The sequence below is a fragment of the Leptodactylus fuscus genome, chromosome 1 (assembly GCF_031893055.1).
Source record: "Leptodactylus fuscus isolate aLepFus1 chromosome 1, aLepFus1.hap2, whole genome shotgun sequence".
Classification (NCBI taxonomy): Eukaryota; Metazoa; Chordata; class Amphibia; order Anura; family Leptodactylidae; genus Leptodactylus; species Leptodactylus fuscus.
This window is the reverse complement of record NC_134265.1, coordinates 14,651,718-14,671,883: the sequence shown is the minus strand read 5'-3', so window position 1 is coordinate 14,671,883 and position 20,166 is coordinate 14,651,718. Positions and strand designations below refer to the sequence as shown.

Below are 20,166 nucleotides of genomic sequence, written 5' to 3'. Positions count from 1 at the left end.
ATTTGTTTCCCAGATTTTCCATCAGGATAAAGATGTGAGTGACATTAATGCTATATCTATGAGAATACAGGAAGATCCCTATGTGAGTGGTGATGAGGAGTGTGAGGAGGACATTCCTACAGGGAACCGCCCAGGTGAGGAGTCACCACTATATAAAGCACAGAAGGGTCACTGATTCTAGTCAGACATTGTTTAGACTATTTGTTGTTCCCCGATTCAGATAAAATACTAATAATACCTGAATATAAATGTGATACCGCTATAGGGGGGAATAAATGTAGTATAGAATATAATGGAAGGACCTGACATCGATGTGAACGAGGCGAATTTCCTCATCCCTGGCTGTCAGTCCTCGTGAAGGGAAAGAATTTACCAGAATTATATAGCAGATTATTTCAGCTACTGGTAATAATAATCCTCCTGCTCGATCTTCAGGCAGATTCCACCTCAGAGCTCTATGGAAATAAATGGGAGGGGGAAAATCCCACCTGGCCAGTAAGGAATCTGATGGAGATTCGGGGGCTGATTTGGAAAAATTCTTCTGAATTCACTGTGTAAGCCTCACCTTAGACCCCAATCACATTATGGAATCTGGACTAGAAAATCTGGTCTGTACATCAGTCACATTTCCCAGCCTGAACTCTGTCCACACACCAGGACTCCCCGTATCTTAGTGATCTATGATGCTAGGAGTCCCGGCTATCTTGTGACTCCTCAGACGCATACTACATACTGTATGGTACAGCAGATCTGCGGTGACTTTGGGCTGAGAATCTGTGGTGTGTATGGGGTGTAATACAGTAAGATTTATGGCATCCTAAAGTATTATTCCACATAAGTGGCCATATTTAAGCAGCCATGGATTGTGTTCACCACTACAGTGACCTAGAGCAGTGGTGGCATCTCCTGCCCCGCCTCATTACTATTCACTATCCCTGACCTCTGTCTCAGCACAGAGAATACTAATGAAGTAGGGTTTGGGGGCACTCGTCCACATCAGGGAGAGTGTTTGCCTACATAGGCAGTATGGAGACTTTCAAGTCATTCCTGCTCCGCTAGGGATTATGGGTAAAAAATATGCAAATCTATTCTCCTGGATGGAATTAGGAGAACAGAGTGCACTCTGTACACCACCCTATAGAGGGCAGCATCCTTAACATCATGAACGACTCAGTTATAAAGTCTTTTAATCATGATATGGATTTAATTGCCAAAGCAGTATTATCTGTCCCAAAAGAAACAGATTCCCAGCTATGGACAGCGCTGTTTCGGCCTATTGGGACATCCTCAGCATAGCGTAGGGATACTGATTGGCAGAGTGAGAGACTATAGACCAGGGTTTGGGGACACTCGTCCACATCAGGGAGAGTGTTTGCCTACATAGGCAGTACGGAGACTTACAAGTCATTCCTGCTCCGCTAGGGATTATGGGTAAAAAATATGCAAATCTATTCTCCTGGATGGAATTAGGAGAACAGAGTGCACTCTGTACACCACCCTATAGAGGGCAGTCTCCTTAACATCCTTAACAGTGCTGTCCATAGCTGGGAATCTGTTCCTTTTGGGACAGATAATACTGATTTGGCAATTAAATCCACATCATGATTAAAAGACTTTATAACTGAGTCGTTCATGATGTTAAGGATGCTGCCCTCTATAGGGTGGTGTACAGAGTGCGCTCTGTTCTCTTAATTCCATCCAGGAGAATAGATTTGCATATTTTTTACTAATGAAGTAGGCAGCGCTGCCATCATTTGCTGCCTGTGCTACTGACGTCACTTCTTAACACAGTCTGAAGTGACTCAGGCAGTGGCAGCTCAGTGGGGGAATATACTTATAAGATTATGTTATTTAAATAAAAGTAACATCAGTATTCTTCTTGTCAGATGACTGTTCCAGGAGCTCACAGAGACATCTGATATCTACAGATTATAAAGCAGAAGATCATGGTATCACACAAGATCCATATGAAAAACATGACTTAGATATTCCCTCAGCCCAGAGAATTCACAAAGGAGAGAAGCCATATTCATGCCCAGAATGTGGGAAATGTTTTACTCAGAAACCACATCTTGTTCGACATCAAAAAACCCACACAGGAGAGAAGCCATATTCATGTCCAGAATGTGAGAGATGTTTTACTCTGAAACCACATCTTGTTGAACATCAAAAAACTCACAGAGGGAAAAGGAAATATTCATGCCCAGAATGTGGGAAACGTTTTACTCGCAAATCAAAGCTTGTTGAACATCAAAAAATTCACACAGGGGAGAAGCCGTATTCATGCCCAGAATGTGGGAAATGTTTTACTCAGAAACCAAATCTTGTTCAACATGAAAAAACCCACACTGGGGAGAAGCCATATTCATGCTCAGAATGTGGGAAATGTTTTACTCAGAAATCACATCTTGTTGGACATCAAAAAACCCACACAGGAGAGAAGCCATATTCATGCCCAGAATGTGGGAAATGTTTTACTCAGAAACAACATCTTGTTCGACATCAAAAAAGTCACACAGGAGAGAAGCCATATTCATGTCTAGAATGTGGGAAATGTTTTACTAAAAAATCAAATCTTGTTACACATCTTAGAATTCACACAGGAGAGAAGCTATATACATGTCCAGAATGTGGGAATTGTTTTACTAAAAAATCAAGTCTTGTTACACATCTTAGAATTCACACAGGAGAGAAGCCATATTCATGCTTAGAATGTGGGAGATATTTTACTCAGAAATCAGCTCTTGTTAAACATCTAATAACTCACACAGGGGAGAAGCCATATTCATGTCCAGAATGTGAGAGATGTTTTATTTGCAAATCAAAGCTTGTTGAACATCAAAAAATTCACACTGGGGAGAAGCCATATTCATGCCCAGAATGTGGGAAATGTTTTATTTGCAAATCAAAGCTTGTTGAACATCAAAAAATTCACACTGGGGAGAAGCCATATTCATGCCCAGAATGTGAGAAATGTTTTACTCAGAAATCAATTCTTGTTAAACATCTGCGAATTCACACCTAATCGTTGCTCCTGTTTTGTATCTCTGGCAGTTGTAAATCTGATTGGAGGCCCATAAGACTGTAGAGATTTCGATAGTAGTCTCAGAAAGATTAAGCTACAGTGTCAGGATGGGACAGAGACTTCCCAGTGTTGTTTTTGGAACCTTTTACTACATTTGTGTACTTAATATTTGGTGTCTACACGGCCTTTCACTTTGCATCTCCAGTAGGTCCTCCAGTGTTTGTGAATCCCTGTTACGTTTATGGGGGGATTCAGGTGTTTGTATGTGAGTAAGCTATCGCCTTGTTGAATGAAAACCTTTACTGACACTCTTTGATGCTTCCCATTGTATCGGGAGAGGGGTCTTGTCACATATGTGATGGTGATAAAAGTCTGTAATGGCTTGTGATATCACTGCTGTACATGCTGGGTGTTTTGAAGGTTGAGGTTAAGAGTCCATTCCCACTCACCTCTAGGCTGATCAGGGATCATCAAGGAAAGATGGAGCTTGGTCAGACCACTTGGAAGGATCTGTTAGCAGGAGGGTCCCATGCGAACAAATGGTGATTGATGAGGAAGTAGTCTAATCTACTGTGAGTGTTGTGGACTTGTGAAAACTAGGTGTAGTCTCTCACCTGGGGATGAAGGGTCCACCAGACGTTGACAAGCCTCATGTCGGTGATCTTTGATTTCAGGTCCTGTACCTGTGACAAAGGGATGGGGAACCTGCCCGACGAGGAATCCATTATTCCATCCATGGTTAAATACAGCTTTCTTGCCATGACCACCAGCCCTTCTGCAAACTTAACTAAGGTAAAAAGAAAGGACTAACAGATTTGAATTTGGTTCTGGTTGTGGAGATTGAAATTAGGGATCGTGAATAATTTCTCATGGATAGGTATTTTTATTATTAAGTATCTACCTTGTGCATCAGAGCACTGGGAAATGACCATGGCTTGGAGGTGTTTAGGTAAGCCAACACTACCTTTTATATTTCGTCAGGGTTGCAGCTGTAGAGCCAGCAAGGGAAATATCTGTTTACTATCGTGGGTACATGGTCCATCTCAAAGTAGGTTTCCTGTAGCAGTAGGATGTCAACCCTTAGCTTGTGAATGTGGTAGAGTACCTGGGTCCTCTTCTATGGCACGTTGAAGCCTGTGCTGTTCAAGGAGCACAACTGAAGTCTGGCCATTCTTCCATGGGAAAACTATACCTGTAAAAGAGAAGACTAAAAACTAATAGGGGAGAAGAAAGAGAGGAGGAAGGGGAGGGAAAGGAAGAGGGTGGAGAATAAGGGGGAAGGTTAGGTAGCCAAGGCATTTAATGGTTCTTCTTTAACCCTGGGACCTAACCTAAGGGAAGGGTAAAAGCAAAAGTGTTCTATGAACAAACCTTAAGGACAGGGATGTCCAAGTCAATATGTTTCTATTGCACCAAACTTGTTATTAAGAAAAAAATATGCTGATGACGGGCGTTTTCGATTATGTACTCGAGCTCTATGAGTTAGTTATGTTACAGTGCGGCTTCTTATCATACATGGAGTCTGATATGTTGTAATTAAATACGCAATCTCAAAGAAATCATCTGGATCGCTGTCCATCCTTTTCCTAAGTTTCTCATCTTCAGCAGCCATCCCCACACTGCTCTGACAATTATCACCTACAGTGCCTACAAGTAGTATTCAACCCCCTGCAGATTTAGCAGATTTACACATTCGGAAGTAACTTGGCATTGTGACATTTGGACTGTAGATTAGCCTGGAAGTGTGAAATGCTCTGCAGCAAAAAAGAATGTTATTTCTTTGTTTTAATTTTTTTTTAAATTGTGAAAAGTTTATTCAGAGGGTCATTTATTATTCAACCCCTCAAACCACCAGAATTCTGTTTGGTTCCCCTAAAGTATTTAGAAGTAGTTCAGGCACAAAGAACAATGAGCTTCACATATTTGGATTAATTATCTCTTTTTCCAGCCTTTTCTGACTATTTAAGACCCTCCCCAAACTTGTGAACAGCACTCATACATGGTCAACATGGGAAAGACAAAGGAGCATTCCAAGGCCATCAGAGACAAGATCGTGGAGGGTCACAAGGCTGGCAAGGGGTACAAAACCCTTTCCAAGGAGTTGGGCCTACCTGTCTCCACTGTTGGGAGCATCATCCGGAAGTGGAAGGCTTATGGAACTACTGTTAGCCTTCCACGGCCTGGACAGCCTTTGAAAGTTTCCTCCCGTGCCGAGGCCAGGCTTTTCCGAAGAGTCAAGGCTAACCCAAGGACAACAAGGAAGGAGCTCCGGGAAGATCTCATGGCAGTGGGGACATTGGTTTCAGTCAATACCATAAGTAACGTACTCCACCGCAATGGTCTCCGTTTCAGACGAGCCCGTAAGGTACCTTTACTTTCAAAGCGTCATGTCAAGGCTCGTCTACAGTTTGCTCATGATCACTTGGAGGACTCTGAGACAGACTGGTTCAAGGTTCTCTGGTCTGATGAGACCAAGATCGAGATCTTTGGTGCCAACCACACACGTGACGTTTGGAGACTGGATGGCACTGCATACAACCCCAAGAATACCATCCCTACAGTCAAGCATGGTGGTGGCAGCATCATGCTGTGGGGCTGCTTCTCAGCCAAGGGGCCTGTCCATCTGGTCCGCATCCATGGGAAGATGGATAGCACGGCCTACCTGGAGATTTTGGCCAAGAACCTCCGCTCCTCCATCAAGGATCTTAAGATGGGTCGTCATTTCATCTTCCAACAAGACAACGACCGAAAGCACACAGCCAAGAAAACCAAGGCCTGGTTCAAGAGGGAAAAAATCAAGGTGTTGCAGTGGCCTAGTCAGTCTCCTGACCTTAACCCAATTGAAAACTTGTGGAAGGAGCTCAAGATTAAAGTCCATATGAGACACCCAAAGAATCTAGATAACTTGGAGAAGATCTGCATGGAGAAGTGGGCCAAGTTAACTCCAGAGTCCAGAGGCAGGTGCTTTTAAAGTAATGGCTGATCGGTGTACGTATAGCAGTGTTTAATATCCCCTCCAATAGAATGAAATATCCTGTACCCGGCACTTTCTAACAATAGAGGACAGAGCCTGGATCTTATCTATGTCTGATTTTGCATCTTATCTCCATTCACCATCAGGACGCCAGGAACTGCGGTTTTAACTGCAAGCTAGGAAATTTAGGCTTGCAGACTGTTTATCTCACTCTCCTGATGATTTAAAGAAATGCGTCGAGAGCTTATACACTGTTGAGCGTCCGGTGATAAATTGCCCAGCTGGGCTCAGGGAGTACCTCCTCTATATGTGTTAATATCATTTTGTTTTTCTCCCCCCTTTTGGGATTCTCAGGGCTAGCACAGAAGGTGACTATTTTACACGCATAGCGATGGTTTCACTGGTGGTTCCCTCCGGTTCAAAACTCTGACGGGGATTCTTTCACCTCTGTTTCACACACCTTTGGGGATATTATATGAGTCAATATACTGGGGTAACAAATACTCAATCTATTTTTCCCTAAGGTGTATATAACCAGTATCTTTACTTGACTCTTTGCTGCTGATAGGAATTGCTCAGTCAGCTATCGCCTGTGTTGTTACCAAAAGGGCTATTTTTATTTCTTTGACTATTTTAAAACTATCTAATAAAAGTTTATTTTTAGTCAGTTGCTAATTTTCTCATTATCTCCATTCACTCATCAGTCAGACCCAACAGACACATCGCAACCCCCAGTAATAATGACCATGGAGATCCTGAGTCCCCATTATTGTTAGCTGTTATCAGTAGTAAGACACAAAGAAATGTCATATAGAGAGAGAGAGAGAGATTTATGTGTACAAAACCCAGACATCGATATTTTTCAATCATATATTTTAACTAAGCATATCCTATGTTGGTGAAATATTCTAGACTGTTCTGAAAACTTCTACATCATTCTAGCTATGTCTAGACATTGTGTTTTGGTCTTGGGTGATGTGACTGGAACCAGCACCTGACCCCCGAATCCCCTCTCCACCCTCCTCTCCTATTGTTACGCTTTTTCCACTTCCTGATATCTCCTGACACACAGGAAATGCTTAGAGACCACCATTTGGGAGTGGTACCCCTCTAGTGCCTGGATCACCTCAGCACACAGACAGCAGCCCCCCAGGTCCTGGATTTCCCCTAGCATACAGACGGCAGCCCCCGCGCCCCTCTCAGGATACAGATGGCAGCCCCCATCCCCCTCAGCGTACAGCAGGAGCACTCTAACACATAGGTGGCAACACCCCAGGTGCTGGACCCCTCCAACACACAGGCAGCATCCCCAAACACACATAGGTGGTAGCATCTCAGGGCCCATCAACAACCCCCACCCACATACAAGCAGCACTGCAGGAATCCCCCATTTACATGAAGGCAGTACCCAAGGGACCCAAACACTACACAGTAGTACCTTGGGACTTCTACCACATGCCCACAGGTGGAAGTACCCAAGGGGCCATCACCAGCATCCCCTCACACACACAGGTAGCATCCCAGGGACCTCCAAACAAGGACACAAGTGACAGCACCCCAGGACCATCTCCTGAACTCCCTCTCACACAAACAGTGCCCCAGGAACCCAACACACAAATTCAATACCCCTGGGATTCCACACAAATGCAAGCAGCAGCCCCCCCCCCCCCCCCAAGGGACCCTGCCCACCATTACATGCAAACATGAGCATATATTACTGTGTGAGGGACACTGCTGGACATGTAATATTGTGTATGACACTACCCCTCCCCCCACCTTAGATGCCAGAAACACCCAAATGACCCTGTATCCATGCCAACGACTCCCATACCACCCTAGACATCAATCCAATCCCCCATACTCTCCAGGATAGTCACATGTAACTACATCACTCGCTCCCGTCATCCAACATGCAGTCCCATGTAATACAATCCTGTCTCTCCCCCTCCTCACATATAGTCCCATGTAACTACATCACTCCCTCCCCCTCCTCACATACAGTCCCACGTAACTACATCACTCCCTCCCCCTCCTCACATACAGTCCCACGTAACTACATCACTCCCTCCCCCTCCTCACATACAGTCCCACGTAACTACATCACTCCCTCCCCCTCCTCACATACAGTCCCACGTAAATACATCACTCCCTCCCCCTCCTCACATACAGTCCCACGTAAATACATCACTCCCTCCCCCTCCTCACATACAGTCCCATGTAAAAAAGATGGCTGAAGCAACCACAGAGTTGAAGAAGGCCCTAAGAAGTGTCCCCTGGACTCCGAAAGCCCTCAGTCTCCTGAGCAGGTAGAGTCTGCTGTCGCCCTTTCTGTGCACATGCGGCCTTGTATTCGATTGTGAACGAATACATCAAATTTTTGCGGTCAGACATAGGGAGAGAAACATATCTGCTGAGGGCTAGATAGCGATTAGCTTCAGATAGGCAGGCAAGAACTAATGAAGAAAACCAACAGCTCTTCACAGAGGTATAGACATCAGTCCAGCTTTCCCTGGATGGTGGAAAACAGGGCTACACAACAGATACAACTTCATATATAGCGGAGAAACAGCTTTCATTTTTGGCTGTCCGCACACAGAATAGCCACAGCAATTACAAGTTCATATAGCTGGAAAAAGCCTTGAATTTTGGGGGGGCCTGAAACATAGCATCAATCCACAGCAATTATCAGAACCTCCCACGCTCGTATACAAGACTTCTCCCGAGCTGCACCACTTCTCTGGAATGCTCTACCCCGGACAATCAGATTAACTCCCAATTTCAACAGTTTCAAACGCAAACTAAAGACACATCTTTTCAGACAAGCCTATCACAATTTCTAACGTAAACCCTTCACCCTCCTCTGTCCCCGCTCCCACATTTCCCCACATAATATGATGTCATCTCATGCTAACTTTATAGGTCCAAGCTCCATCCACATGTTAAAGGACACGACTGTTGACGGCTCATAAAGTCTTATGTTTATGTAATGACAGTCACCTCTATTACAAAAGTGTCTGACCTCTACATAAGCAATACCGCCCCTGCTACCTCTTGTGTCACCCCCTCTACCTCATAGATTGTAAGCTCTTGCGAGCAGGGCCCTCAGTCCCATTGTGTGAAATGACTTTCTTTGTAATGTATCTTTCTGTCTGTATTTGAACCCTACAAATTGTACAGCGCTGCGGAATATGTTGGTGCTATATAAATAAAATGTATTATTATTAATTACAAGTTCATATAGCTGGAAAAAGCCTTGAATTTTTTTATTTTTTCTGGGGGGGGGGGGGCTGAAACATAGCAACAATCCACAGCAATTACAAGTACATATAGCTGGAAAAAGCCTTGAATTTCGGGGGGGGGGGGGGGGGGGGGCTGAAAAATAGCAGCAATCCACTGCAGTTACTTCTTGCTATATACGTGTAAAGCAGCTTTTCAGGCTGTGTAACCCCAAAACAAGGATACAGAGCAATTAATTCAGGCTATGTACGCTCAATCCAGATATCCAGGGTGTGTACCTTCAAAACCTAGGTGGGAGAGACAGAAATTCAGTCACTCTATATCAGCTCAATCCAATTTTTAAGGGTCTACCCCCAAAAGCTAAGTGTGATACACAGCAATTCAGTCATGCTATATCAGCTCAATCCAATTTTTTGTTCAATCCAGTATTGTTTGCTCTCCATGATGTGAACTATGCCTTTGTCTCTTGAAAAGCAACCCAACATGAAGTCAGCCATGTGTGCCAGTGTGTTAGTTGACATGACTTTGCTGCCCCCAACTGCAAGGGTTACTCTCCATTTCCTCCATTTTCCACTCCCCTTCACAACATCCGTGTTGAAGCAATGGGATGCACTGAAGTGCATCCTCAAGCCTCATGTGGGACAGTGACATGAAATGCCACTTCATTCCCCTCGTCTTCCTCCTCCAGCCAACGGTGCGAAGATGACAGGAGTGTGCTATGAATGTTTTCTGCCTAGTAGAGGCTACTTCTCACTTACGAAAATGGCCGCACTTTGACCAGTATATCAGGCACAATGGTTTAGGTTTCAAAGAACCTTTGCACCAACAAGTTGAAAACGTGGGCCCTGTGTGGACCGTGTTTGAGTCTGGCAAGCTCCAGATCTGGTACCAGGTTCCGGCCATTATCACATACGCAAAAATGCCTGGCCCCAGGTGCAGCAGGGAAAAACACATTTCCATCTCAGCCAGGATGGCATCCCTGACCTCGGAAGCAGTGTACTGTCTGTCCCCCAAGCTGATGAGCTTCACGGCCTGCTGACATCTCCCCACACCAGTGTTACAGCGTTTCCAGCTTGTAGCTGCGGTGGAGGTTGCAGCGCAGTAGGCTTTCAGATAACTCGTGGTATGAATTTTGGGCTGGGCGAGGAGATAGGCCACCCTAGTTTGCACCCCGGGCCCAGACTCCACTACATTCACCTTGCCTGTCATTAAACATAAGCAGCATCCCTGACCACTGGCGCTTGTCGATGCGTCGGTGGTCAAGTGGACCTTGCAGCAAAGCGCGGAGCTCTAGGCCAGACTGATTTTATGGGACATGTGCAGGCACAAGGCGGGGACAGCACACCAAGAGAAGTAGTAACGGCTAGGCCCAGCATAGGGAGGTGCCCCAGCTGCCATCTGGTGACGGAAGGCCTGGATATCCAGAAGCATAAACACCAACATCTCCAGGGCCAGCAGTTTTTCGATGAGGCCGTTAAAGGCTTGGGCATGTGGGTGGCTTGTGCTGTACTTCTGCCTGCAATGAAATGCCTGGGAGTTGGGGAGTGGCTGGGAAGAGGCGCATGATGGCGCAGGCCAAAAGGTCGGATGAGGGTGAACTCCCCAATGTGTCAGAGACAGATGTGCAGGTGTCCTTGCATCATATCCTTGCACCTTACTTGGCTGGATTGGACTTTCATTTTGTGGCCAAAAAGTGGTCAAGACAGCGATCCCTCAGCTAATCCCGTTACACTGTCCATTTCCAACTGTACCACTAAAGTTTCCATCTCTGGAAGTGGTCCAAAATCTTTCTCTGCATTTAGCCAGGCTTGATGCTATGGTAGCTGGCTACAGTTGGTTGCTCCAGGGTTCTCTTACTGCTAATTGCCAAGGGGACTCAAATAGTGTGTAGTGCAGAAAAAAAATGAGAAAATAAGTGTAGGCTGTAGAGCACAGAGGGATTGGAGAGGACAGAGCTGTGGTGGGTCAGGTATTCCCACAACATGCGCCTATACTTGTCCCTCCTGGTGATACTATGCCCCTCAGTGGCGGTTATTTGGCCAGGGGGGGCCATTAACGTGTCCCAGACCTAAGAATAAGTCTTGCAACAGGGTAGTTTTGCATGCCTTTGCCTCTAGCCACCGTTTTTGCTGCTTAGCTTGCCTCCACATCTACACTGCTTTCGCCCCTAGACATCACCCCAGTCTATGCTTCTGCTTCTATCCACCTTTTTTGTTGCTTAGCTTGCCTCCACATCTACACTGCTTTCGCCCCTAGACATCACCCCAGTCTATGCTTCTGCTTCTAGCCACCTTTTTTGTTGATTAGTTTGCCTGCACGTCTACACTGCTTTACCCGCTAGACATCACCCCTGTCCATGTCGGGTCGGTGGCCTCATCATCCACCAACTCCTCTTCCAATTGTTCACTGTCCCCTTACTTCAAACCGCACATAACTACAGCTTGGGCCTGGTCTGCGTTGTACCCTGCACCCTGCTTAATGCAGCTGCCATATCCGGAATTGTAATGAGCGCATGCTAATGTTTCGTGTCCAGTGGAAAGGATGGGATAGGATTTTAGATAAGTCTGCCACCCATGGAAACTCATGGTGCAGAAACTGAGGGAGCTGACTTTGATGAACCCTTGGGTTTTGGAGATGGAACTCCATCAAAGGTCTCTGCAACTCACACACCCTGCTCAACATATGGTATCTAGGTTTTCAGCATGTGGGGACGTCGCACAACAGCCGGTGTTTGGGCAGATGGAGGCATTGTTGGAGTGTTTTGAGGCTAGCAGCGGCTCCTATACATTTGCGAAAGTGGGCACATGGAACGTGTTGGAGGCTGGCAAGCTCCAGAGCCGCTACCAGGTTCCTGCCGTTATCAAACATGCCTGGCCCCAGGTGCAGCAGGGAAAAACACATTTCCATCTCAGGCAGGATGGCATCCCTGACCTCGGATACAGTGTGCTGTCTGTCCCCCAAGCTGATGAGCTTCAGCGCGGCCTGCTGATGCCTCCCCACGCCAGTATCTGAGGTCGATTCAGAGGAGGAGGGTGGTGTTTCAGCACTCCTGCCAGGAATATTGGGCAGGGAGACAAAGCAGGCCGCTAAAGAATTGTCATGACCTGATCGCGTGCGTGTGTTGGTGTATGTTTCTGTCGGGGATTCGATCCGGGCTTCTGTGATCTGCTGGTGGGTTCCCTACCATTGAGCCATCAGTGTGTACATGGTGTTCTGGTCTTCTGAACACACTTGGGGTTATAAGTGTAACCTCAGGTGTTATGTATTGCCATTATCCTATGGAAGGAGGCTGGGGCCTTTATTAGGCAGAGGGCTGTCTCCAACAGTTGCCGGTTTACGTGGTCCCAACTTAGAATTCTTGGCCTTAGGAGGAGGAGGAGGAGTGTTCTGCTTGTGCTTACGGACTAGAAAGGAGTTTGAGTGTTGTTTGTGTGTGAGTTGGTTTTTCCCTCCACACTTCTACTCTGCCCTGCCCTTCACGTCTGTTTGTTTGGCACTGTCTGGTTGTTTGAGGTGGGTTCCAGTTTATTTTACCCCAGTCTCGTGGTTACCCTTTCCTCACCTCTCCACTGTCCCTCTCCTCATTCCTCTTGTTTTGTACTTTGTTGTGCTGCGTGTCAGTTGTCCAGCACCTCCCGTCCTGTTTGTTTGTCCGCAGCTGCACCTTTATTTCTGCAGGGGTCACCACCCTAGAATCCCCAGTCCCTAGCTTTCTTGCAGCTCTTGCCCTGTCTGTCTGTCAGGTCTTCGTGCTAGAGAGCCAGGAGTCGTCGGGGCCAAGGTTAGCTTGGAGACAGCTGACCACCACCCGTAGGCAGGGCCTAGCTAGCCACCGTAGTGCCAGGGATAGTCTCCTTCCCCTGTCTCCTTAGCGGTGCAATCTGCAGCCTGGAATCTGTGTCTGGACTCTGACACGAACGTGACAAGAATCTTGTGTCTTGCTTGAAGAAGAGACCATCTTAGTCTGACTGCTGGTGGCTTGTGCTGCAGCATGTGGAGTTTGGTCTGTCAGCCTTGTGATGAACTCCTCATTCTGGATCCCATTACTTTCAACAGTTTCTAAAGTCTTTTGACACTTTGAATTTTGTTCAATTCCAAAGGACTGTGTTTAGATTTGGCCCTTCGCAGCTCCAGGACATACCTTTGAAAGCAAGGTTTCCTTTAGTGGCTCCACCTCAGCAGGACGATAATGATGAAGCTTTGTTAAATCTGGTGTCGGAATGGAAAGTAGTTTCTGATCTACAGCTAAAGTACTGGAGCATGTTGTTTGGACTATTAACACCTGATCAGAACCCTGTAGAGGTAATGTAGAGTCCCATATTAGAGGACCATTTCCGATAGTAGTGGTTGCAGCCAATTCTCCACCTTTGCGGTCCTCTCAATAAATGTTACCCCCCAGGACTTGATGCCAAAATGTTATCAATTTCACAATCCAAATCAAGGTCAATGCCTGGGTCCTCAGTCCAATCCACTGCATCAATCCAACACAATGAGAGTGATGGTTCTGGAACCACTGTTTTAGGGGCTAAGAATTTTAAAGGGGCTAACACTCTGCTGGTGCAAGGCTGAACTCACCCAAAGGGCCTAAAACTCTGCAGGTGGAGGCTGAAGTCACCTGAAGGGCCTCAATCTCTGCTGGTAGCTCAGCTTAAGGGCTTGTAAACTTAATTTGGAAGGGCTCCTGTTAAGGGCTAGAAAAGTGACTTTTGGAAGGTCTTACCACATCACACACACACTCAAAATGACAGTTAAGGGTGAGGGCTTTTGGATTTCCCATTGTCTATTCCATCTGTGGTTGTCATGGTCAACGTGATATTAAGGGGTGCTTGTTAATGTTTTTTGAGCTTAAATTTGGGTTTGTGTCCATCCATTTGGGGAGTAAGGGTGCATTCACACTACTGATACGTAATAGTAAAAAGGATGTGATAGTGTGGTAATACAGGGACTTTGGTGTGTTAGACGCCCCCAGACATGCTTCCCCTGCTGTCCCAGTTGCATTTTAGAGGTGTTGGCATCATATGCTGAGGTGTCAAAGTGGACTTGGTGACCCTCCTGAGTCGAATGGTGGGATCCCCTGAAACGAAGCATTTTCTCCCATAGACTATAATGGGGTTTGATATTCGTTCGAATAGTCGAATATTGAGATGCTATTCGGAACAAATAACGAACATCGAATATTTTACTATTGGCTCATCTCGAATAGTAACTACAGAACACACCCAGACCATGGGCCTACCTATAGTAACTACAGAACACACCCAGACCATGGACCTACCTATAGTAACTACAGAACACACCCAGACCATGAACCTACCTATAGTAACTACAGAATACACCCAGACCATGGACCTACCTATAGTAACTACAGAATACACCCAGACCATGGACCTACCTATAGTAACTACAGAATACACCCAGACCATGGACCTACCTATAGTAACTACAGAACACACCCAGACCATGGACCTACCTATAGTAACTACAGAATACACCCAGACCATGGACCTACCTATAGTAACTACAGAATACACCCAGACCATGAGCCTACCTATAGTAACTACAGAATACACCCAGACCATGGACCTACCTATAGTAACTACAGAACACACCCAGACCATGGACCTACCTATAGTAACTACAGAATACACCCAGACCATGGACCTACCTATAGTAACTACAGAATACACCCAGACCATGAGCCTACCTATAGTAACTACAGAGTACATCCAGACCATGAACCTACCTATAGTAACTACAGAACACACCCAGACCATGGACCTACCTATAGTAACTACAGAACACACCCAGACCATGGACCTACCTATAGTAACTACAGAATACACCCAGACCATGAGCCTACCTATAGTAACTACAGAGTACATCCAGACCATGAACCTACCTATAGTAACTACAGAACACACCCAGACCATGGACCTACCTATAGTAACTACAGAATACACCCAGACCATGAACCTACCTATAGTAACTACAGAATACACCCAGACCATGGACCTACCTATAGTAACTACAGAATACACCCAGACCATGAGCCTACCTATAGTAACTACAGAATACACCCAGACCATGGACCTACCTATAGTAACTACAGAATACACCCAGACCATGGACCTACCTATAGTAACTACAGAATACACCCAGACCATGGACCTACCTATAGTAACTACAGAGTACATCCAGACCATGAACCTACCTATAGTAACTACAGAACACACCCAGACCATGGACCTACCTATAGTAACTACAGAACACACCCAGACCATGGACCTACCTATAGTAACTACAGAACACACCCAGACCATGGACCTACCTATAGTAACTACAGAATACACCCAGACCATGAACCTACCTGCAGCAACTCCGTTCTAGTCAATTCTCTAGTGAGACTAGAATGAAGTTGCTGTAGGGAGGACCTACCTATAGCAACTACAGAATATACTGAGACCATCATGAACCTACCTGCAGCAACTATATACTGATAAATCAGGCGCACAGAGATACGTCGTCATTCACACAAAAACGGCTGAATGGATTTGGATGAAATTTGGCACACAGATAGTTTGTCACCTCAATTAAAATATAGGCTACTTTTTATCCTGGTAAATGACATGGCTTCACAACTTTTATGAATTTAGGTTCACATACTATATTACACTGCTCCTACAGCAGCCTTATCTCACGTATCCAATCCTACGACATGTGGTATTGTGTGCAGTGGCGCGGATGTAATCCTGTGGAGTGTGGAACTGTGTGCAGATGTGCGTTTCTAATCATCTGTTGTGTGGTATTGTGTTAAGACATGTGTATGTAATCCTCCGGCTTGTGGTACTGTGTGCAGACGTGCGTATCTAATTCTCTGACGTGTGGTACTGTGTGATGACGTGTGTATCTAATCCTCTGGCTTGTGATACTGTGTGCTGGCCTGTGTATCTAATTCTGTTGCGTGTGGTAATTAGGCAGATGCGCGTATCTAATCCTCTGGCATGTGGAACTGTGTAGATGAGCGTATGCAATCCTACGTCGTGTGTAACTGTGTGCATTGGCGCGTATCCAATCTTACGGTGTGTGGTACTGTGTGCATTGGTGTGTATCTAATCCCTCCCGTGTGTGGTACTGTGTGCAGACGTGCGTATCTAATGCTCTGACGTGTGATACTGTTTGCTGACCTGTGTATTTAATTCTGTGGCGTGTGGTACTGTGTGCAGATGTGCGTATCTAATCCTTTGGGTTGTGGAACTGTGTGCAGACGTACGTATCTAATCCTTTGGGTTGTGGAACTGTGTGCAGACACACATATTTAATCCTCTGGCATGTGGAACTTTGTGAAGACGTGCGTATCTAATCCGTCGGCTTGTGGAACTGTGTGCAGACGCACGTATGCAATCTTTCGGGGGGTGGTACTTTGTGCAGATACATGTATCTAACTCGTGGCCCCTGGCCCACATGGCTCCGGCCTACCCAAACCCCTGTAGCGCAGCCCCCTCCTCCAATGTGGACCTCCAAACCCTACCCCGCGGCATCTCTGGTAAGGTGGCCCTGGGCACCCCTCTGGTCCCCCAAACCACTGTTGCGCGACCCCCTTAGGCCCCCAAAGTCCTATACCGTGGCCCCGGCACCGAACACTACAGTCCCCGTGGTTACTCACACAGCCGATCCACTTGCCCTGCCACAGCGAGTGAGGTTGCGTGTCTGCTTCACTCCACAGCTGTGGGTATGCACCGTTGTGTCCGGAGCGCATGCTGTGCACACCCGAGCGGCTCGTCCTGCACCGCGCAGCCAGCCTGCATGTCAGTGTCGCGCCGGAGCTGCGAGCCGCCGCCATGTTTTCCGGCTCGCACTTCGTCCATTGGGCCGCCCACAGGATGCAGCAGACCTATCGGAGCCCTGCTGAAGCCAGGAAGTCATCTTAGGTCCTTCAGCGTAGCAGGACCATACGTTCGCCAGTAGCGATCGTGATGTCGTGCAATGGAGCGGCCTATGAAGTAGCCTATGTTTCCTTCCCGGTCACCATACCAAATCCGTTCAGCGGTTTGGCCTTGATTGAGGAACAAACATCCAAACACACAAACTTTCACATTAGCAGGAATTAGTAAGAATAGGAAATATTAGTAGGATATCAGTGCCATATGTTTTCCTCTGTTCCTATTGATATCACATATACAGTGGTGGCCATAAAACCTGCCCCATTTCACAAAATGTAATGATTGTGGCGAGAATGATTTCTTGTCTTTTTCCATTCCTATCCTCTTCTTTCCTGGATGACGAGTATTTGGTAATTTTGTACAGGACGTCATGTGACATTTTTCAGTCGATTTCGTAGCAGGCGGTATACATATAATTTGTAAGGACTCCATTATAAACGCATCATATATAGTTGACAAAATCCACTGTATATACAATGTCCCCCCCTATAGACTCCCCTCTCGCTGCTCCTGTACTGAGGGGAACAGATTGGGGGGTTTCTGGGGCAGTTCCTGTAATATCTCCATTCTCCTCACCTCAGTAATGAATTGTCTAGAATGGAGGGAGGAGCAACCTCATTATCACCTCACACTATAGCTCCGCCCACACAGGAGTCTGGTCACATGATCATGACGTCATCGCAGGTCCTTTAGCTCCGCAGTAAATAATATGTACAAGTGTGAACTGTGGTGAAGAGAGAGAGAGACTTCAGGGTAAGAGGGGAAGGGGCTTACATGGGACTGTATGTGAGGAGGGGGAGGGATGTATTTACATGGGACTGTATGTGAGGAGGGGGAGGGATGCATACCTCCCAACCGTCCTGATTTCCGCGGGACATTCTCGATTCTTGTGACGTGTCCCACGGTCCCGGTTGGAGGGAGGTACCTGAGATCTGAGTTGAACACATACGCGGCTTAAGCAAGGAGCTGACACAGGTCAGTTCCTCGCTTCGCCGCTGCCGCTGGCTACTGGTTTGTAGACGCGATTTGATGACGTCACATCGCGTCTACAACTGTGCGCCAGTGAAAGAGAGAGAGGCGCGCAGAGTGCAGCGGGGGAACGAGGAAAAGGTAAGTTTAATGTGGAGGTGGAACGTGAAACTGGGGGCAGATGAAGGCGAGGACGGCATGACACTGGGGGAAGAGATGTGGGGACATGAATCTGGGGGCAGAGATGGAGGGACATGAATCTGGGGGCAGACATGGGGGGACATGAATCTGGGAGCAGAGATGGGGGACATGAATCTGGGGGCAGAGATGGGGGGCATGAATCTGGGGGCAGAGATGGGGGGACATGAATCTGGGAGTAGAGATGGGGGACATGAATCTGGGGGCAGAGATGGGGGGCATGAATCTGGGGGCAGAGATGGGGGGACATGAATCTGGGGGCAGAGATGGGGGGACATGAATCTGGGGGCAGAGATGGAGGGACATGAATCTGGGGGCAGAGATGGAGAGGACATGAATCTGGGGGCAGAGATGGAGGGACATGAATCTGGGGGCAGACATGGGGGGACATGAATCTGGGGGCAGAGATGGGGGGGCATGAATCTGGAGGCAGAGATGGGGGACATGAATCTGGGGGCAGAGATGGAGAGGACATGAATCTGGGGGCAGAGATGGGGGGACATGAATCTGGGGGCAGAGATGGGGGGGACATGAATCTGGGGGCAGAGATGGGGGGACATGAATCTGGGGGCAGAGATGGGGGGGACATGAATCTGGGGGCAGAGATGGGGGGGACATGAATCTGGGGGCAGAGATGGGGGGACATAAATCTGGGGGCAGAGATGGAGAGGACATGAATCTTGGGGCAGAGATGGAGAGGACATGAATCTGGGGGCAGACATGGAGGGACATGAATCTGGGGGCAGAGATGGAGAGGACATGAATCTGGGGGCAGAGATGGAGGGGACATGAATCTGGGGGCAGAGATGGAGGGGACATGAATCTGGGGGCAGAGATGGAGAGGACATGAATCTGGGGGCAGACATGGGGGGACATGAATCTGGGGGCAGAGATGGAGAGGACATGAATCTGGGGGTAGAGATGTGGGGACATGAATCTGGGGGCAGAGATGGAGAGGACATGAATCTGGGGGCAGAGATGGAGAGGACATGAATCTGGGGGCAGACATGGGGGGACATGAAACTGGGGACAGAAATGGAGGGGACATGAATCTGGGGGCAGAGATGGAGGGGACATGAATCTGGGGGCAGAGATGGAGAGGACATGAATCTGGGGACAGAGATGGAGGGGACATGAAACTGGGGGCAGAGATGGAGGGTGTATATGAAACTGGGGGAGAGTTAGAGGGGGGACATTTACGGGTGACTGTAGGAGGATTATACTGTGTGCGGGCACATAAAAATTAATGAGAATGGGCGGAGTCAACACAAAAGTGGGCGGGGCTAAATTGTCCCTCTTTCGGTTCTTCAAAGTTGGGAGGTATGGGGATGTATTTACATGGAACTGTATGTGAGGAGAGAGGAGGGAGTGATGTATTTACATGGGACTGTATGTGAGGAGGGGGAGGGAGGGATGTATTTACATGGGACTGTATGTGAGGAGGGGAAGGGAGTGATGTATTTACATGGGACTGTATGTGAGGAGGGGGAGGGAGTGATGTAGTTACATGGGACTGTATGTGAGGAGGAGGAGTGAGTGATGTATTTACATGGGACTGTATGTGAGGAGGGGGAGGGAGGGATGTATTTACATGGGACTGTATGTGAGGAGGGGAAGGGAGTGATGTATTTACATGGGACTGTATGTGAGGAGGGGAGGGAGTGATGTATTTACATGAGATTGTATGTGAGGAGGGGGGAGGGAGTGATGTATTTACATGAGATTGTATGTGAGGAGGGGGGAGTGATGTATTTACATGGGACTGTATGTTAAAGCACATGAAGCATATTCACACTAGACACTTCTCTTCGGTTTTCTGATGT

At 47.1% G+C, this 20,166-nt stretch overlaps 1 protein-coding gene and 1 pseudogene across 1 annotated transcript in view; both read left to right on the top strand.

Annotated features, from left to right (window-relative positions):
• LOC142190426 (gastrula zinc finger protein XlCGF66.1-like) overlaps positions 1 to 20,166 on the top strand; it is a 198,610-nt gene that overhangs the window by 147,691 nt on the left and 30,753 nt on the right. The gene's annotated exons all lie outside the window — the stretch shown is intronic.
• The window catches only part of LOC142190016 (uncharacterized), a 33,915-nt pseudogene continuing 13,765 nt past the window's right edge, over positions 17 to 20,166 (top strand).